This window comes from Crinia signifera, chromosome 1 (genome assembly GCF_055691185.1).
Source record: "Crinia signifera chromosome 1, ASM5569118v1, whole genome shotgun sequence".
NCBI classification, from domain to species: domain Eukaryota; kingdom Metazoa; phylum Chordata; class Amphibia; order Anura; family Myobatrachidae; genus Crinia; species Crinia signifera.
Window position 1 is genome coordinate 408,358,877 of NC_139217.1, and position 19,507 is coordinate 408,378,383.

Sequence of the window (19,507 nt, forward strand, 5' to 3'; positions counted from 1 at the left end):
TCTGCACATAGCCTGCCACCACTTTCTCCAGGCCAACCTGTACGCATACAGACTGAGCAAGGCTTTGACAGAACAGCAGTGGTGCAGCATCCAGCAGAGCGTCCTAAGAGTTATGTGGTGCAGTCTAACGATGCCTTGTACGAGCGCAACCACCAGCACCTGCTGAGTACAGCTTAAGAGAACTCTGCACAGCCGGGTCCATCAGTTACTTCCACTGCTGCAACCAATGCTAGTGATGATTCACATAATTTGGACAATCCCATCCCAGACACCTTACCAGTGGCAGAGCCCTCCCAAACTGTCCAGGACAATCCTATGGGTTCACAGCACACCGTCACTAGGTCCGGGCGGGTGTCCAAGCCCAATCCCAAGTTCCAAGACTTTGCCATTTAGTCTTTCCTTCATCTTTGTCTTTGTTTTTTGAAATTGTTATATCCATGCATGTTGTATCCTCTCAGTTAAAAGGGGGGATGTAGATGCATCTGATGCATCTTGGTCTTTGTAGTACCCAGGTTACGACATCACTTCCGGTCACACGGCTGGCCGGGCAGTCAGTGTTAGCCGGAGCTGGAATAAATACGCACCTGATTGAAGCTGCACAGGTGTCCGTGAGTTTCTTGACACACACATATCTACAACAGGTATCCTCAGCAAGGTGAATGACATTCAGGCTAGCCAAAAAGTTAATAATAAATAAACCACTTAAAGTGGTTACCTTCTCCCTGCATCTTACACCCTTAAGACTCTTGAAGTATAGAGAAACAAAACTAATATAAAGCTTACTCCTCAGCAGTCAGAATGTACATATTCCAAATGAGGTCAGAATATACCACACCCCGATCTGCACCACAGTAACTACATTCTATACGTCCTGCAAATACACAGGGCATTTTGCACACATGCGGATACCTTGTTTCCATGCCTCATATGGAGCGAGACTCCCGAAGTGACGTTGATGCTCCAACATCAGAAGCATAGTAAATTATTTTTATTTTAAATAGTGTGGTCTAGGTGCATTGCAGCTGCAGATGAAACCACTCACAATGTACCTGAGATGCCAAGCTGTGACTTTTCTCACACGGGAATTGGTATATCACCAGGGAGGATTATCAACAAGACAACAAGAAGATTCCTGTTGGGCTGGCACATCACTGGGGCTTATTATTATTGGAATAAAACCATTTTTTTTTTCATAAAGACCCATATCATTTCTGAGGAAAAGATACTGTACCTTGATGTGCTTCAACTCCATTTATAGATTGTGAGTAGTGGTATGCAATCTACTTGATATTCCCCTCTACCTGAGTGGTCACCGTTTTTAAGATATATATATGTGGATTCATGTCCCTTACATTGTGAGTTTGGGGTTTTAACTGCAAAAATGGGGTTCGGGGGAGGGGGAGGTAATAATCCGCACACTAATAATTTGGACCCTTGTGGTTTTTTTCGGGTCTATGAGGGCCGCCTTTTCATAAGTATTGTTTGTGGCGGGGGTGCTATCCGGGCAAAAATGGGTACAGTACAATCGAAGAAGAAGAAAAAGAATTTGCACTATGGATGCACACCTAGAAAGATAGTTTTATTTTTTAAAAGATTGGGTACTTTATTAAACTCATTTTTAAGAAATAAGGGGGAGTTGATCCGTGTTCGTTGAATTTATAAGTCCACGGATAATCCCACCTTATTGGTTGTGAAATTGATAAGAATTAAAACAATTTTTGGACACACATGGACGAACAAACATGTAACATTTGGCCAAACACATTACATGTTTGTTCGTCCATGTGTGTCCAAAAATTGTTTTAATTCTTATCAATTTCACAACCAATAAAGTGGGATTATCCGTGGACTTATAAATTCAACGAACACGGATCAACTCCCCCTTATTTCTTAAAAATGAGTTTAATAAAGTACCCAATCTTTAAAAAAATAAAACTATCTATCTAGGTGTGCATCCATAGTGCAAATTCTTTTTCTTCTTCTTCGAGTTTGGGGTTTTTAAAGAAACCTAGATGTGTTTCATCGTATCCGCATTATTGTGAGTTTGGGTACGCAGGACATCTCGATTAGAAAGATAGATTTGTACGTGATTCCTTTGAATTGAACTTAGAGGTGGTGGTCTCTCAAGCAATATTGATTCACGCCCTTTCAAAGAAGTCACCTTTGTTCACAAGTGTCATTGAATGTACCACACATTGTTTGTTTTCATTTTGTTTACATGTACTAACTTCCTGGAATACCACCAAGAGGATCAATATGAGATCTTGGACAGAATCATCTTTCTAGGAAAGTAACTTCACTAGCGCTTGTTGTTTGCCTGATCACATTTTTTCTTTTGTATGCCTTGTTTATGAAGAGTGGCATGTTGGTGTGGATGCGTTAGGGGGTATAAGGTGGCAGGCTGGTGATGTGGATGTGTAAGGGTGATAAAAAAGGGCATTATAGTGGACTATAGTGGAGCATAAATTCAAAGACACAACTACAGGAAAAGATACAAGGATGGCTGTCCAACTCAGCATCAGGCCGTATGAGGAGGGTACCATCCCTTCAACAGACCCAGCCCCCATAATTGCTGCATCCAGGACTTTCCCAGGCAGGTTCTCCACTCAATTATGGAGGAATTATTTTACACAAAATTTTGACCACTTTACAATTTGCTATTCTATTTCATAAAAATAAAAAAATAAAAACTCTGATGCTGTTCTACAAATTAAAAAATAAATACTTCTAGTCTAAAGCTGGGTACACACAAGACAATTTGCTCCATGAACGATATTGTGAACAATTCCTGAACTCACAGGCAAATGATATAGCGCATACACACTGATCAGTATCGTTAAGAACATCTTTCAGTGATGTCATCATGCACCCGTTCCTTTCATGCAGTCGATGATGATATAGTGAAATCGAGCTTCATGTACAGACGACGAAGGACATTGTAAATGACATGTGGGAGCGCACATCATTACACACTAGACGATGTATGATATCGCTAAGAAGGGCCAAAAAAACAATATTGTTTCAAATATTCCTGTATATGAGGCTTTAGTAAATCTGCAGTATTAATGCCTTGCCTTGCGAATATGGCACTTTCCCTAGCCTTGCGCAGAAAAAGTAACTTTTCATATGCGCGCTATCTGCCAAACTGGGGCTGGGCGCTGACGTCCAGTGATGTCATCCATTCACCCCAAGGATGCATGGGCATATCTGCACTTGTAGGGGTATGCCCAGCATTGCCATGGGCACCCCCACCATTTTTGTGTGCATGCCCAAAAAATGTTGGGCTGTCCTCTGCATATGTCCCATGCTCGGCCCCTCCTGCCCACCATTGAGCAAACTCCCCGGCGGGAATAAAACTTGCCAAAGGCGTTCGATACCGGGGTTTGCACATGCGCATATTCGCTCATGCGCAAACCCAAACCATCGGCCGGGGTAGCGGGTTCGGACCTGAGCGATCAGGTCTGAATCACCCCCGAAGACAAGACAATCATCACCATATCATGGGACACTACACAGTTCTAATCCAATGATTTTACCAGTTTGTGTGTAACGCAGAACCTAATCTGCATGTGTGACAGAGACAGCCTGGTCGAGGCCGGAGCTAACATCACACAGGATTTTTTCACTGAATGGCCTTTTGCATGTATGGTATGATCAGCATGCATGCAAGTTGTTCGAAAATAGTCCGCCTTGCGAAATTGCAGGACTGTGATCATGTCTCAATAACCCCCATTATGTCATAACAGTGCTCATTCAGGTGACATCACACAGTAGAACCCGTATTCATATTACACTACAGTAGTGCCCTTTATACATGTTACGCTACACAGTATTAGCGCCCCTTACACATTATGCCCACACAGTAGTAGTGCCCCTTATGTAATAACCCACTAAGGAGTACACACAAATCACGCAGCCTGGGCTGTTGTTGCCAGGAGCTGTATTTGTCAGCACTAAAATGGGGGAGGGGCCTGACTTATTCCTGCTGCTGCTCCCGATAGCAGATTGTGTTTAGATTGTTATATGCACATTACTGTTGGGAATACTATTTTAAGATCACAGCTGGCCCTTGTGAACGTTCTTAATGCATTATGTCAGCTTCATGTGATTAGATAAGCTGCATGTAACATAAACAGACATCTATCATATAAATAACAAGGCACTGAACATACGTAGCTCACAATGGGGCAGATGTATTCAGCCTTAACAAGAGATAAATGCAAGGGGGATAAAGAGAGATAAACATCCAGCCAATCAGCTCCTTACTGACTTTTTTCAAACACAGCCTGTAACATGGCAGTTAGCAGGTGATTGGCTGGATGTTTATCTCTCCTTATCACACTTGCATTTATTTCTTGGGGGGGGGGGGGGAGTTGGTCTTATGCATATGCTCCTGAGAAAGTAGGTGTGGCCTAATAAAAAAATGGGGAACCTCGCAGGGAATGCCATACTCAATTTACTCATGAGCAATGCACTGTTATTCTGCTCACCAATCATAGACTGAAGACAGCTCGGATATCGTCTTCTGATTTTGGGAGACTAAGTGAAAACCGGACCCCAAAATGCCAAAGGGTGCCTGTCAAGGGGGTGTCCAGTCTGAGGGGGCTGCCTGTGATAGCTTTCACCGGGGACATGTTGACCGGGGTCAGATTACAGCCTCCTCGTATAGTCCAGACCGTTCCGGTTTTTATTACATCCCCGGATCATGCAAGAGGCTGTATTCTCCCCCATCTCCTCTCCCTGGTAACCCCCCCCCCCCCACACACACACACACACACTGCATCCCCTGGACACTACAAACTCCAGAATGACAGATATTGATGAATAGAGCCTATCCAGTCCGGCGTTCCGGGGTGATGTCCGATTCCCTTTTTTACCAATTCCCTGATTCTGGTCTGATGAGGTGTCCATCCCATGATGTATTAGTATACAGTACCTTGCTTAAATCTATAGCCTATCCCCAATTTTCACCAAAGATTGGATGAACATTGTATTTATACTCTTATTAACTATGAGTCACAGAAGTGTGAAAATGGCAATCTGGTAATTTGTGCATTTCTGCGCATGCGCTGTGACATGTACGGAGATCAAAGTGCAGAAGGATGTGATCATAGTTTGAGGGGCAGCTGGGGCATGGTGGCGCCAGGGTGGTGATGTGGCATTCAGAGGTTTGCTATTTTTAGCAAGGCTACCTTAGATGACTAATAAGGAGGTTGATGATGAGGATCCCCTCCTCTGGCGAGCGCCGGCGATAGAGACCGGGACTCGCGTGCGTCTCACACGTACGCGCGTCCCAGTCTCTCGACGGTGGCGATGCGGGTCCCTGCCCGTCTCCGCTTCAGGGAGACGGGCAGGGTTAGGGAGGACGGCAGGGCGGTGAGGGGCACCGGGGAAGGTGGCAGGGGAGGCGGCGGGGACCCGGGACAAGGTCCGTTGCCACCAGGCGTGCGCGCCCCTGGCGGGAGCCGGCCGACGGCGGGGGCTGGCGATAGAACCAAAAATAAGGCCGGCTCCATCTGTACCTTTCCTCTCCTGACCTCTTCCCCCTCTCTCCTCACTCATTTCTCCAATTGTCTCTCTGCATCTCCTTTTGGATGTATCAGCACTTTATCAAGCTTACCATGTTGAAACTTATCTAGTGTGTATGAGGCTTTAGTCATCTGTAAAACCTAGCGATGCCAACTTTATTCTGGCAAAGTACAGGTTGGGCACAGTAGGCGTGGCCATGCTGGATGCAAATATACACCAAAAAGTCGACATGCATAAGGCCACATTGACAAAAATTCCAAATGCAGTAGAAAAGGTTGACATGAGTTTTGCACATTTTTGGGTGTCAATGTTGACATATGAGTATGAAAAGTAAAAAGGTCTCAAAAATGTATATATCTGTGAAAATCTAATTTCCTGTGTTGACCCTGCCATGTCAACCTTGTTCTTGTGTCAACCTTTTGTGAGTGTCGACCTAGTACATGTTGACCTTTTCAAGCGATAGATAGTTGTTCTGGGCCGATCAATTGTCGACACTTAGCAATAGTCTCAATAGGCCAGTCCCATCCATCCAACCGGATGGCATATTACCCAGTGTGTGCCCAGTTTAAGATTATCTATGAAATTGATTGCTAGTCATCAATTCCCGTCGCTATTTCGAAATAGCGAAAATAGCCGCAGGCACCTATTCGATGCTGTCTTGCCCGACAGCATTGAAGAGGCAGATCAACTTTGAAAGCAGTCGGGTCCGTTTTGCCGATAACGGCCGTGAATTGTCGCGATCAAGGACGAATCTCGACAATCCAGGCCGTTTATGTGGACAGGTCCCCTTTTCAGCGATCGGCAGGTGGGATATTGAATCCAGTCTGTCGATATGCTGTGGAGCAAAATGAAAACGGGCCAGGGTCACTGCTGTCGGGACGGATCTACAGTTGTGACCCGCAATTGAATACCCCCATAGAATGCTCTCTGTAAAAGCGTTCAAAATAAGATGTTAAAATGCATTTTGTTCTGAAACGTATTACTTGCACATAGATGTGTATCTGCTTGCCATGTATGACTGAGATTTTCATGCTCCCTAATGTAATTTACATAATTCTAGCTATAGTTTTCCTACTGTATGCTAAAACATTCTGAATACCTTACCAGCAATTAAGATCAATCCCGAAGCCACAGGGAATGCTGCAAAATATTGGTTTCCACGTTAGTTGCCAGACCTGAATGAAACTGAACTTCAGTGTATAGGATGACTGTAGTCTGTGGAGCCTTAAAGAATAGATTTCAAGATTAGCGCAAAAGTCCTTGGATGGAATAATTAAAAGTGATGAATATGAAAACATACCTGTCCGTTTGGTAACCGAAAACATGCAAAAGCCATAAGCAAGGCTGCTCTCAGTCACTGGATGCTGTGCCAAGGCCTCTGAGGGGAACCAGAGCTGACATTTATGTCGGCTTTAACCGTAAACTCGCTTCATATTTAACCTAAGTCCATGAACTTAAATTAAAGCATATAAAAACATATACTGCACAATGTTAATCCTGGTCTATTACACAGAAATATGATCGTCGTCATACAGCTGACGCTTGTCACCTACAATGAACGCGACGGATTGGCAGTCACTGCAATTGTTAAGACCAGACCATTGTTGAGTTGTTAAAATAAACATGAACTATTCCACTGCTTTTATGCTTGATACAATATAATACAATAACCGATATTTTAATAAGGGATGTGCACCAGCTACTTTTAGGCCCTTATTCTGATTGAGTCGGACGGCTGTGTGTTTGGTCGGACGGCCGATGTGTTGTGATTGCGCATGTGCAGAGGCTTTTATGCGCATGTGCGAACACCTCGCACGTCTGAACACGGCGTGATTTACGTGCAGAAAAGGATCGTACGGATCTATCTGTAAGGGCTGTTTGGTCTCATTACCATATGCGTATGCCTCGCGTTTCATGGGTGTTCCCTTTAAAATGCTGGGCGTATTTATGGTAATCCGGCCGTGACGCACGTGTGGGGGAAGGACAGCTGACATAGCCGGATGCCAGCTGCCCGTCCATATCCCTGCTTTCACACGGAGAAATGTCTGAGTGGTCTGGAGCTGCCTGAACGCTTGGGCCATCATTCGATGGTTTGAGACCATCGGAGGATGGGGGAGGTTCCCACAGATGGAGGAGGCGTTCACAGGAAACATCCACTCGCGGTCCGTTCATTCGACGTATTACCGCATTCGGACGGTGTGAATGATCCGTACGGTAGGAGGGGCTAAGAACACTCGGTGGCCGTCCGAAATACGCATCCGCCCGATTCAACTAGAATAAGGGCCCCGTGAAACGTGTTTTGGATCTGTATCTGCGGCAGTGTTTTGGATCTAGATCTGTTTTTTTATTTTATTTTGTAAAACCTTAAAAATTGCAAAAATCGCTGAATTTTTTTTTTTTTTTTTGCTCCTACTCTATAACCTCAATAACATTCATTTCCACTCGTTTCCAGTCTATCTTGACCTGAACACCTCACAATGTTGTTTTTAGGCCACAAGGTTGCACCGAGGTAGCTGGATGACTATGCTAAGCAACCAGAAAGAAATAGTAGCGCTAGCAATATTAATATTAATGGAATTTAATATAAATAAATGGTACACAACAAGTTAAAACAACATAAACACCTGCATCTGCAATTGATAGGCTGCCTACTTAAAGGGATCCATTCCTTTGATAAAGCTACACCTAGCTGTAGCGAAACACGTCAGCCACCTTCACGCCAGCTAATTACCTGCTACCTACCTGCCGATCTGCCGAATTGGACCCAGACCAGCCGCCACCAGAGTGTTATTTCCACTTTCAAACACCGCTTGTATGGAAACCTAGGGGAATCCCCCCACTGCCATCTGATGAACTTTGCTGATATGCAATCCTAAAAGGAATAATCCTCATTTGGACTACCACTGCGGTAATTATTTACATCTCCACAACAACAAGGAGACTTTATTTGCTTTTTCCGGATACAATTTGGCGGCATAATAGGAATGGATCCCTTTAAGTAGGCAGCCTATCAATTGCAGATGCTGGTGTTTATGTTGTTTTAACTTGTTGTGAACCATTTATTTATATTAAATTCCATTAATTTTAATATTGCTAGCACTACTATTTCTTTCTGTTTTTTTGTCTTTCTCTAAGGGACCCTCAATCACTTTCATAGTAGCAGCTTCCTACCACACCCCATTACAGCGCCCATTTGTGTTGTTTTTACAACCACCTTTGTTTCTGACTATGCTAAGTGACACATGTGGGTGGCACACATAGCCGAATCTAAGGGGTGGTCCGGGGGTGCACTGGACCACTCATTAGACTGCCCGGCTGTTCTTTTACAATACCTTTCATTATGAACGCTGCCGCCGCAGCCTGTCTTACCCCCTATTCCCACTATAAAGATGGCCACGGGAGGGCTGCGTGCATGCGCGACTACAGGCATCTCTTCCCATGGTCCTTTGCGGAGCCGTGAGTGACGGACAGCTCCCTCGTCTGTTCCGTCCTCCTCCTGCTCTGTGGTCACAGCAGGTCGGAGATGCATGCGGCGCGGCGGGGGTTGAAAGCCTGGGTGGCTGGCCAAGCTTCAAAATGTAAGTGAACGTCTTCACAGTGTTCAGTGCTGCCAGTTTCAAGGCAGTTAGCCATCCACTATATGTTATAGTGGATGGAGCAATGGCTTGCTGCACACAAAAAGTGTAAGTGTGCAAGTTGCAGGCAGGCACCATGTCCGCCCTCCCCCCCCCCCCGTCCTGCCTTTACTATCTTAAAACAATATATATATATATATATATATATCAATGTCCCGCACTCTAAAGCTGAAGTAACAGCGCGTCTGGTGCTGGAGATCCCAACCGAGAGAAATATAGACACAATGTTGACCAGCACTCAGACTCAATTGCAGCATTCATATAAAGGAAAACGTAACCACAGGTTCAGATATCGACGTTTCGGACCTTGAAGTCCTTTATCAAGACATAATGAACACAATGCAAAACACTTACATATATAGAAGTGATCAATCACCTACGTGGCACCCCATCCCCTGCACGTTGCTTACCCAGTGGCCGAGTGACGTCATAGGAGCGCCGGGGCGCCGACAGTATCGAGCCTTACGGGAGCGTGTGCACAAAAGCAGTTAAGTGAAGCCATCACCATGGTGATACATAAACAACTGTGGGAAAAAAATAAATATAAAAACAACAGTTACGGTACTGCATGGCATGGTAAATATTACAATAGGGCAACACATAAATAAGTGTGCCACACTGCAAAAGAATATGCAGAGAGAAGTATGCAATATCTAATATTCAATTCAAAAGGCAACAAAAGTGTTGAAGCTCACGTAAAACGGAGAATGACAAATCAAGCAGAGGCAGCCGGCATATGGAAGCTGCTGGACTAGCAGATCATGGAAAGTGCAACAATAATGAATATAATGTAGCTAAGCAAAGATGACCAATTAGGATCAGATATGGAATTAAATATTTATAGGAAGCTAGTGTATGTGAGTTGTTCATTGAGACCAAGCGGACTGACTGTCTGGAGTCTGTGAATCCATCTTGCTTCTAACTGTAGCAGGGCACTTCGCCTGTCAGAAGCCTTTGCCTTCTAATGCTGCTCTGATACTGCAACGGTGCATTGCTATCCGCTCTTTGAATTGGCGGATAGTCTTACCTATATACAATAAACCGCACGGGCACTTGATGTAATAAACCACGTATTTACTGGTACAGGTGAGGGCATGTTTAATGGGTATCTTCTCTCCTGTGCGAGGGTGGAAGAAGTGATCTCCACATTCTAGATTGGCGCAGGTGGTACAGCCAAGGCATTTAAAGTTGCCTTTTTTGCGCGTGAGGAAATGCGTCTGGCTAGGTGGTAAATGATTGGAAATATCATTGTGGACAACAAGGTCCTTGATATTATTGCCTCTTCTGAAGGAGGGAAGGATGTTGCAAGACTTGATGGCTGGTAAGGCCGTGTCACTGGTTACGAGTGGCCACATTCTCCTGGCGGCACGCATGATGGGATCACTAATATTGGTGTAATTTTGAGTCCACACAATTTTATCAGGCATTTTTTTGCTGCCTGTGCGTTCAAGAATTGTCGTCCTATCTAAGATGAGGACTTTGGCCATGGTGTCTTGTAACAATTTGTGAGGATAACCCCTAACAAGGAAGTCATCTCTCATACGTGTCATTTCTGTACTCGCATCCTCTTTTTTGCTGCATATAGACGACATGTTTATATTATGGTCTGACACAGAAGAGAGTTTCCATGATTTAATGTCTATCTGCAACACCTCTGACCCTAATATTAAATACACATACTCGTGTAGTTACACTGAGATAAATTTTCTCGATGTCATGGTTCATCTTACTGAACAAGGAGACATCTCTACCACACTGTACAAAAAACCTACAGATCGCAACACCATATTGCAAAGTTCCAGTCACCACCCTCCTTCCCTTAAATGGGGGTTGCCTTATTCCCAATTTCTTAGGGCACTAAGAATCTGCAGCAAAAAAGAGGATGCGATTACAGAAATGACACGTATGAGAGATGACTTCCTTGTTAGGGGTTATCCTCACAAATTGTTACAAGACACCATGGCCAAAGTCCTCATCTTAGATAGGACGACAATTCTTGAACGCACAGGCAGCAAAAAAATGCCTGATAAAATTGTGTGGACTCAAAAGTACACCAATATTAGTGATCCCATCATGCGTGCCGCCAGGAGAATGTGACCACTCGTAACCAGTGACACGGCCTTACCAGCCATCAAGTCTTGCAACATCCTTCCCTCCTTCAGAAGAGGCAATAATATCAAGGACCTTGTTGTCCACAACGATATTTCCAATCATTTACCACCTAGCCAGACGCATTTCCTCACGCGCAAAAAAGGCAACTTTAAATGCCTTGGCTGTACCACCTGCGCCAATCTAGAAATTGGAGATCACTTCTTCCACCCTCGCACAGGTGAGAAGATACCCATTAAACATGCCCTCACCTGTACCAGTAAATACGTGGTTTATTACATCAAGTGCCCGTGCGGTTTATTGTATATAGGTTAGACTATCCGCCAATTCAAAGAGCGGATAGCAATGCACCGTTGCAGTATCAGAGCAGCATTAGAAGGCAAAGGCTCTGATCAGCCGGTAGCCCGGCATTTCAAAGCCCACCAACACCCGCTCCCCACCATACGCTATAAAATGATTGATTGCATCCCCCCCAGCAGGAGAGGTGGTGACAGGGGACGTGCCCTGCTACAGTTAGAAGCAAGATGGATTCACAGACTCCAGACAGTCAGTCCGCTTGGTCTCAATGAACAACTCACATACACTAGCTTCCTATAAATATTTCATTCCATATCTGATCCTAATTGGTCATCTTTGCTTAGCTACATTATATTCATTATTGTTGCACTTCCCATGATCTGCTAGTCCAGCAGCTTCCATATGCCGACTGCCTCTGCTTGATTTGTCATTCTCCGTTTTACGTGAGCTTCAACACTTTTGTTGCCTTTTGAATTAAATATTATATATTGCATACTTCTCTCTGCATATTCTTTTGCAGTGTGGCACACTTATTTATGTGTTGCCCTATTGTAATATTTACCATGCCATGCAGTACCGTAACTGTTGTTTTTATATTTATTTTTTTCCCACAGTTGTTTATGTATCACCATGGTGATGGCTTCACTTAACTGCTTTTGTGCACACGCTCCCGTAAGGCTCGATACTGTCGGCGCCCCGGCGCTCCTATGACGTCACTCGGCCACCGGGTAAGCAACGTGCGGGGGATGGGGTGCCACGTAGGTGATTGATCACTTCTATATATGTAAGTGTTTTGCATTGTATTCATTATGTCTTGATAAAGGACTTCAAGGTCCGAAATGTCGATATCTGAACCTGTGGTTACGTTTTCCTTTATATGAATGCTGCAATTGAGTCTGAGTGCTGGTCAACATTGTGTCTATATATATATATATATATATATATATATATATATATATATATATATATGTCAATGGCAGGCAGTCTGTCCCCCCTTGGTCCTGGGTGTGCATATTTTTATTTATAGCTTTCCCAGTTCTAATTCCATTTGAAAAAAAAAGTTCAAAGCAATAATAAGAAATTAATCTGGGGGCATGGCCAGCAGCTCACAAAACGCTGGGCATGCCATCACAGTGGCGAAAAATGCCTTGTTAAGCCACGCCCCCTCAGATGAGGCAGCACCCCCTTTTTTTGACGCGCGGCTTCGCCGCGCACAGATCCGTTCTGTTTTGGTGGTTTACTCTGGGACCACCCATTACCATATTTCTAGATTCGCCTATGGTGGCACAAACACGTAGCACATCTGTAGCGGCAGACATGATGTCAGTTTTAAAAACTAAAAAAAATGCTCCAAAAAGCACATACTGTAATGCAAACAAAATAGGTGCAAGATAGAATTGTCCTTGGGTCCTCCCGCCCACCCTTATGTGGTATTAACAGGACATGCACAGTTTAACAAACCAATCATTTCAGCGACAGGGTCTGCCACAACTACGGCTGAAAGAATTGTTTCGTTTGGACCCCCACCAGAAAAAGACGTGCAAGATGAAATTGTCCTACATAAACAGGACATGCAGTGTTTGACAAACCATTTCAGCTACAGGGTCTACCATAACTGTGGTTGAAATAATTGGTTTGTTCGGCAGTTTTAAAAACTAGGCCCCGATCAGCATGTGGTGGACACGACGAGAGTAGCAGCGTGTAGCGTGTGCGGAGACCCGGGAGAACCACATCAACATGCAGTCAGCATATGCAAAGTGGTACGATAGGAGGGATTATGTTTTCATTTAGTTTAGCATTGAAGATGGAAAAATTAAAGTAACCTTTAGTCGTCTAGGAGGACCTGATAGTCTTAAACACGAAAATGAAGTTGACCTGTATCAGTGTATTGATCCCAATGAATCCAAACATAAACGGTTATAATATAAAGTTTCAATCTTACACTTAGTAAAGTCATCTTAAAAATATGTCCATTATTCAAAATCTAAACATTGTATCTTCTTAAAACCCTCATTAATCTCCTGTAAAAAGTGAATGAACCATTACACTTCAGAAAGCCAATTTAGGCAAATATTAAAAAAATTTAATTGGTGGAAACCATTTCTAAGTTCCAAATTAAGTACATAATAACATTCTGGTGGGGAATATACCCCTGTATACACCGAAGCACCATCACCTACAGTCATCTCTGTCAACATTTGAAATCTTTATATCACAATTCTCTTCTTGATTATCACTAAGTGTATGTATGTTAATGTTATTTTGTAACCCCTTATTTCGCTAACAGTGGCCGTTTCCTTATCCAATTCATGCCTAATAAAGATAAAAGGAGCTCCCACTATTTTTAAATTATAGAAAAGGAATGTACTCCAAAAAAAATTCTTGATTGTCTTTCAGGAGTGCATCCAATACAAATCTTTTCTCTTGTTGTCTTTTTCCTGATTTAAAATATTTGGGATAGCACTCCCACTGTTGTCTACGAACACCCAGTGGCATACCGCCCATCAATATAGGGTGTTAATGTAATAATGTGTGCAGAACTCTAAAAAACCATATACAAATTCCAAAAAGTCCCATGTTTTTCTGACACAATTTATTTGATAGCAGAGGATAATTTTATTCCATAAAATGACAGGGGCATGCAGGAGATGTTGTCGGCGGCCTGAAAAGGGTAGTCAATCTGATGAAATCAGATCACTGTATTTTGGCCACTGTCCCAGGTATTGTAAACCTGTATATTTGTTTCTGATGGACACAGATCTGCAGAGGCGCAAAAAGAGCTGTTGGTGAGAAAATGGTCAGCTGAAGCGGAACGTGACATGGCAACATCTCCTTCTTTCATTGCTCCGGCAACCGCTGGAGAAAACTATATTTTCAAAACACACCCGCTACAATGGGGTGTGGTATAGGGTACCGACAGTCGGGATCCCGACAGTCATAAGCCCGACGTAGGGATCCCAACTGCCAAGACTCAGACAGCATGGTGAGCGCAACAATGCCCCTTGAGGGCTCGCTGCACTCACCAAAGCAGACAATATTTACCCTGCACAGAAACAACAACAAAATAACTCCTCTGCACATGTTACATCTGCCCCACCCGCAGTACAGGTTTTGTACACCTGCAAAAATTGCAACCTTGCTGAAAGGTCTGAATCAGGCCCATCATGCTTTTACACCCATCGGCAGAAGCAATATAATAGCTGCCTTGGGGAACCCATTACTGGTGCGGGCAGCAATTACATTTTACACAATGACAAGACATGCCTGCTGTAAAATGTATCAGTTCACAATAAAAATTAAATCTGCAAAAAATGTTGCCGCAGCGTGGCAGATAACCAATGACCAATACATATGCAATTCTTTACAATATGTATATAGCAAACCCATTCTACACCTTCCTGTTGGTTCCCGAGGAATGGCAGCCATAATGTTTACTTTGGTTCTACGCATCTGAAAGTCATTTACAAATCAGTTACTGTCCAGCTGGAGTTTTTTATGAGGCTGTTCTCTATTACCTGTAGGAATGTTGGCAACGGGCAGGAACAACGCTGCGCTTATTTATATCAACCTGGACATCCTAGGCAGCACAGTATAGCTCGGAAAGATGGTTCCAATCAGCAGCCCACTTGATCATAACATGCAGAAGGTGAATTGCTGGCACATCCACAATCCTTTTGCAATCAAGTCTGGGTCAGATTACTGCAATAACTGAGTAAAGAAGCGCAAACATAAGGCTGTATAGCATTACACCTTATTATACAGTTAATAAAGTTTTCAAATAGCTGTACTTTAAATAACACTTACTGTTGCAGAAATATGGTGAACTTGGAAAGAAAGAATAAACGGCCATTCCGAAATTGCGAGTGCATTGCAAATAACGATAAATTTGCAGATCAATTCGCAAAGACCGAAACATCGAAGAGTTTTCCCATCTGCACCAGCCTAAGGCTGGAGGTGGTCATTGCTGACATCAAAGAACCACCTCAAAAAACATCTGGGCACTTTTTACAAACACACCAAGAAAATGCCATGTTTCCACCCCTAAACGCTGTCTTCCTATCAATCAAATTGTGACTGCTATATGTGTACGGATATTTGTTCAGAATTTACATACGCAATGCAAACGCTGAATACAGTACATGTAGTTGTTCGATTACCACCCACATTGTGAATTCTCTGAATAGACATCCATGCTGAATTAGTCACATAGTTTAGACATTGAAAACAAATACAGAGGCACTCATTGTTATACAGTTCCCAATTCTAACAATATTATACCTTATATACCAGCTACCAGACTCTGTCCACAAAACACCAATCATGGGCCGGATGTAATGCAGTGTGATTCCAGTGGTCACCGGACATGCACTGCATCACATCTGGCCCTATATGCGGGATGTGGTCAATTTACCTGCAATTAAAATCCTGACGGTCAAAATTCCGATTTTTTTTTTTCATTGAACCCGACTTGTACATACTTTACCATCTCAGTGGACATGGAGGGGGAATATAGTGTGCTGACGCACCGTGCCCGAAGCATGGGGTTCGTGTCAACCTATGTCAACATACAGACCCCAAAAAATATGAAAAACGTGTCTAATTTTTGACCTGTCCATATTTTAGATGTAGGTATTTTGACCATGTCGGTATTTTGACGGTCGGTCAATTGCTGTCGGTATTTTGACCATCAGGATTTTGATTGTAGGTAAATCATACCGAACCCCTATATGCCTATCATCCACTGATGGTCCTGACCAAAAGATGCACTAAATTTTATGCACTAAGGGGGGGATTCAGGTTGGTTTGCAAAAGCAAACTCCTTCTTTAATGGACAAAACCATGTGCACTGCAGGTGTTACGTTCCAACAGCCAGGTCCTACGAAGCCTCCACGAAGGCGTCCAACCGGCCTTACTCAGCACTGCCCCAGTGACAGTAAGTTGAGACTGCGGGTTCCAAACACAACAATTATCTTGTGACAAGCAGAAAGAATGGGTGTCTGGCCATGGCTGCTATCTATATACAACCAGAGAAGAACATTTCTAGGTACTTGTTTCCTAGAACGGCCACACCGATGTTGATCGGGTCGGTCGCATCGCATCGATCGCATCACATGCGACCAAATTGCATGCGATGCGAACGACGCGATGGTCCCGATTTTTACATTGATTGAAATGTGAATAGGGTCCCTGGGACCCTATTTTACATTGGATTCAATGTAAAATTCTCCCCAGACCCCAATTTTAACCCCCTCAACGGCACCCCACGATTGACGCCAACCCGAAGTTATGCTCGTCCCCTCGCGGGGCTCGCTGCGCTCGCCACGATTCGGGCTCGCCACAATTTATATTCTCAACTCCACGCCGACGTGGATAGTAGGGGTATGAAAAGGTCGGAGGACGCGTACCGCCGCCCCTCGCGGGCTCGCTACGCTCGCCGCGCTTCGTGTTGGTGTCAATCGTGGGGTGACGTTCACAATGGGGGGGGGGCATATACAATGAGAAATGGGCCATATTGGCCCATTTCCCATTTTTTCTCCCGATTACAATGTTAAAAATATTTTAACATTGAACCCTATGGCAAAATCGGGTGCATCGCATCGCATCGGTCGCGTCGCGTGCCATGTTAATGCACCCGACCAACGCGATGGACCCGATTTTTCCTTTGCCGGCAAAATGAACCTGATTTCAAACGAAATCGGGTCCATCGGGGGTAATCGTGTAGCTTAAGTTAAGGTACACGATTACCCCCGATGGTGGCCGTTCTAGGAAACAAGTACCTATTTCTACATACCAGACCGTGGGCCTTATTCTGGTTCACTCCTTCTGGCTAATTTCTTCTTAGATGGACAAAACCATGTGCACTGCAGGTGGGGCAGATATTACTTCTGCAGAGACAGTTAGATTTGGGGGGGATTTACTTCAAAGTGAGATCTATATTGCAGTGTACAAATAAAGCAGTCAGTATTTTCCCTGCACAGAAACAAAATAACTCACCCAAATCTAATTCTCTCTGCACATTTTACATCTCCCCCCCCCCCCCCCCCCCCTGCAGTGCACATGGTTTTGTCCATCTAAGAAGGAATTTTCCAGAAGGAGTGAACCAGAATAAGGCCCCTAGTTCGCTTTCAATCTCTTCTATGGGGGAATTAATTTTATTACAATGGAAGTTCTATTTCACATGGGGTGTTGCTATGGGCAACCAATCAGAATCTATTTACTTAGCACCAAGATAATAGATAGTATCTGATTGGTTGCCCATAGCAACATCCCATGTGAAATAGACCTTGCATCTCCCCCTATGTTTCTAAATAAAACATGCATATATGTAAAACAGGAACACTAATAGGTATGGAAATATATTCCCAGGTGCAACCAAGATAAACAATTGAAATCAGTATTAAGGAATTAACATAAAAGTTTTGGTTTTACAGTATTTCATTTTGTTGTATTTTTGGTTTCTTACAGTATTTGTCTTTTTTAGTTTTTTCTCTCTTCTTTGTCTTGCTTCATGTGAAAAATGTTGATGATGTTGCAGCAGATGTACTTAGGCGTTTATTAGGCCAGTTATAAAGTAATTATTATTATCTTTCATGTGTCTCTTATGCCCCTTTCAGACCGCACTTAAAAACCGGTATTTTGCCGATTTTTTACCGTTTTAAAACGGTAATCTGTGCGGTCTGAAAGGTGCAGGACCACTTAACCGTTTTACAAAAGCCGTTTTTGTAAAACGGTTATAATGGAGGGTCCTACCCGTTTCAGACCCGGTATTTTGGTATCAAAATCGGGTTTGAAACGGTATTTAGGACCCAGCCAATAAGCTGGGCCCTAAATTCAGCGCAGTGAATATTTAATGAGCTCATTATTATTCATTGCACTGGAGCCCGCCGCCCCCCCCCCCCCGTGCGGGTTAACATCCCCGACCCCCCCCCGCATTGTGTTTAAGAAAAACCCCCATGAAGCTGGTACCTCCTGAGTTTGCAGATGATCCAGGCAGCCGCAGTACTGTATGGACGGCTGGCTGCGCTTATGAAAAAAAAAGGGACTTTCTGAAAATGGCTGCCCCGTAGGAAAACCCATTTAAAAAAACTGTCTTTCGTATGGGGGCAGCCATTTTCCGAAAGTCACTTTTCTTATAAGAAAAGTGACTTTCGGAAAATGGCTGCCCCCATACGAAAGACAGTTTTTAAATGGGTTTTCCTATGGGGCAGCCATTTTCAGAAAGTCCCCTTTTTTTTCATAAGCGCAGCCAGCCGTCCATACAGTACTGCGGCTGCCGGGATCATCTGCAAACTCAGGAGGTACCAGCTTCACGGGGGGGGGGGGTTCTTAAACACAATGCAGGGAGGGGGTGTTCTTAAACACATTGGGGGGGGGTTGTAAGTACTAGGGGGGGAGTTAACCCGCAGGGGGGTGGAAGGGTTAACGGGGGGGTTGTGTGTGTTAACCCGCGGGGGGGGGGGGGGCGCGCTGAAGACTGGCTTTGACCCTGTATTTGGAAAGTTTCCAAAAACGGGTCTGCCGGTGCCAAAAAAAACGCACTTAAACGGTAATATACCGTTTAAGAGATGCGGTGTGAAAGGGGTTTTACCTGGCAGACCTGTTTTTGGAAACGTTTTCAAATACAGGGTCAAAGCCAGTTTTGCTGTCTGAAAGCAGCATTACCTGCATACAAATAAAATGTTTCCCTACTTAATTTGTGACCACCTATCAGTAGCCTGCATCCAATGTTCTCATTTTTCCTTTAACATCCTCATTTTTACAAACTGTACGCCTTTCCCCATGCTCTATAGTGTATATAGCACAGGGTTGCCGACCCTCCCGGAATTACCGGGAGTATCCCGAAAATCGTGGGTCCCCCTCCCGGCCCCCCGGAAGGGTGGGCAACCCTCCCGGAATCAGGGGGACCCCCACTGAGCCCCCCAATTGCGGCATTTAAA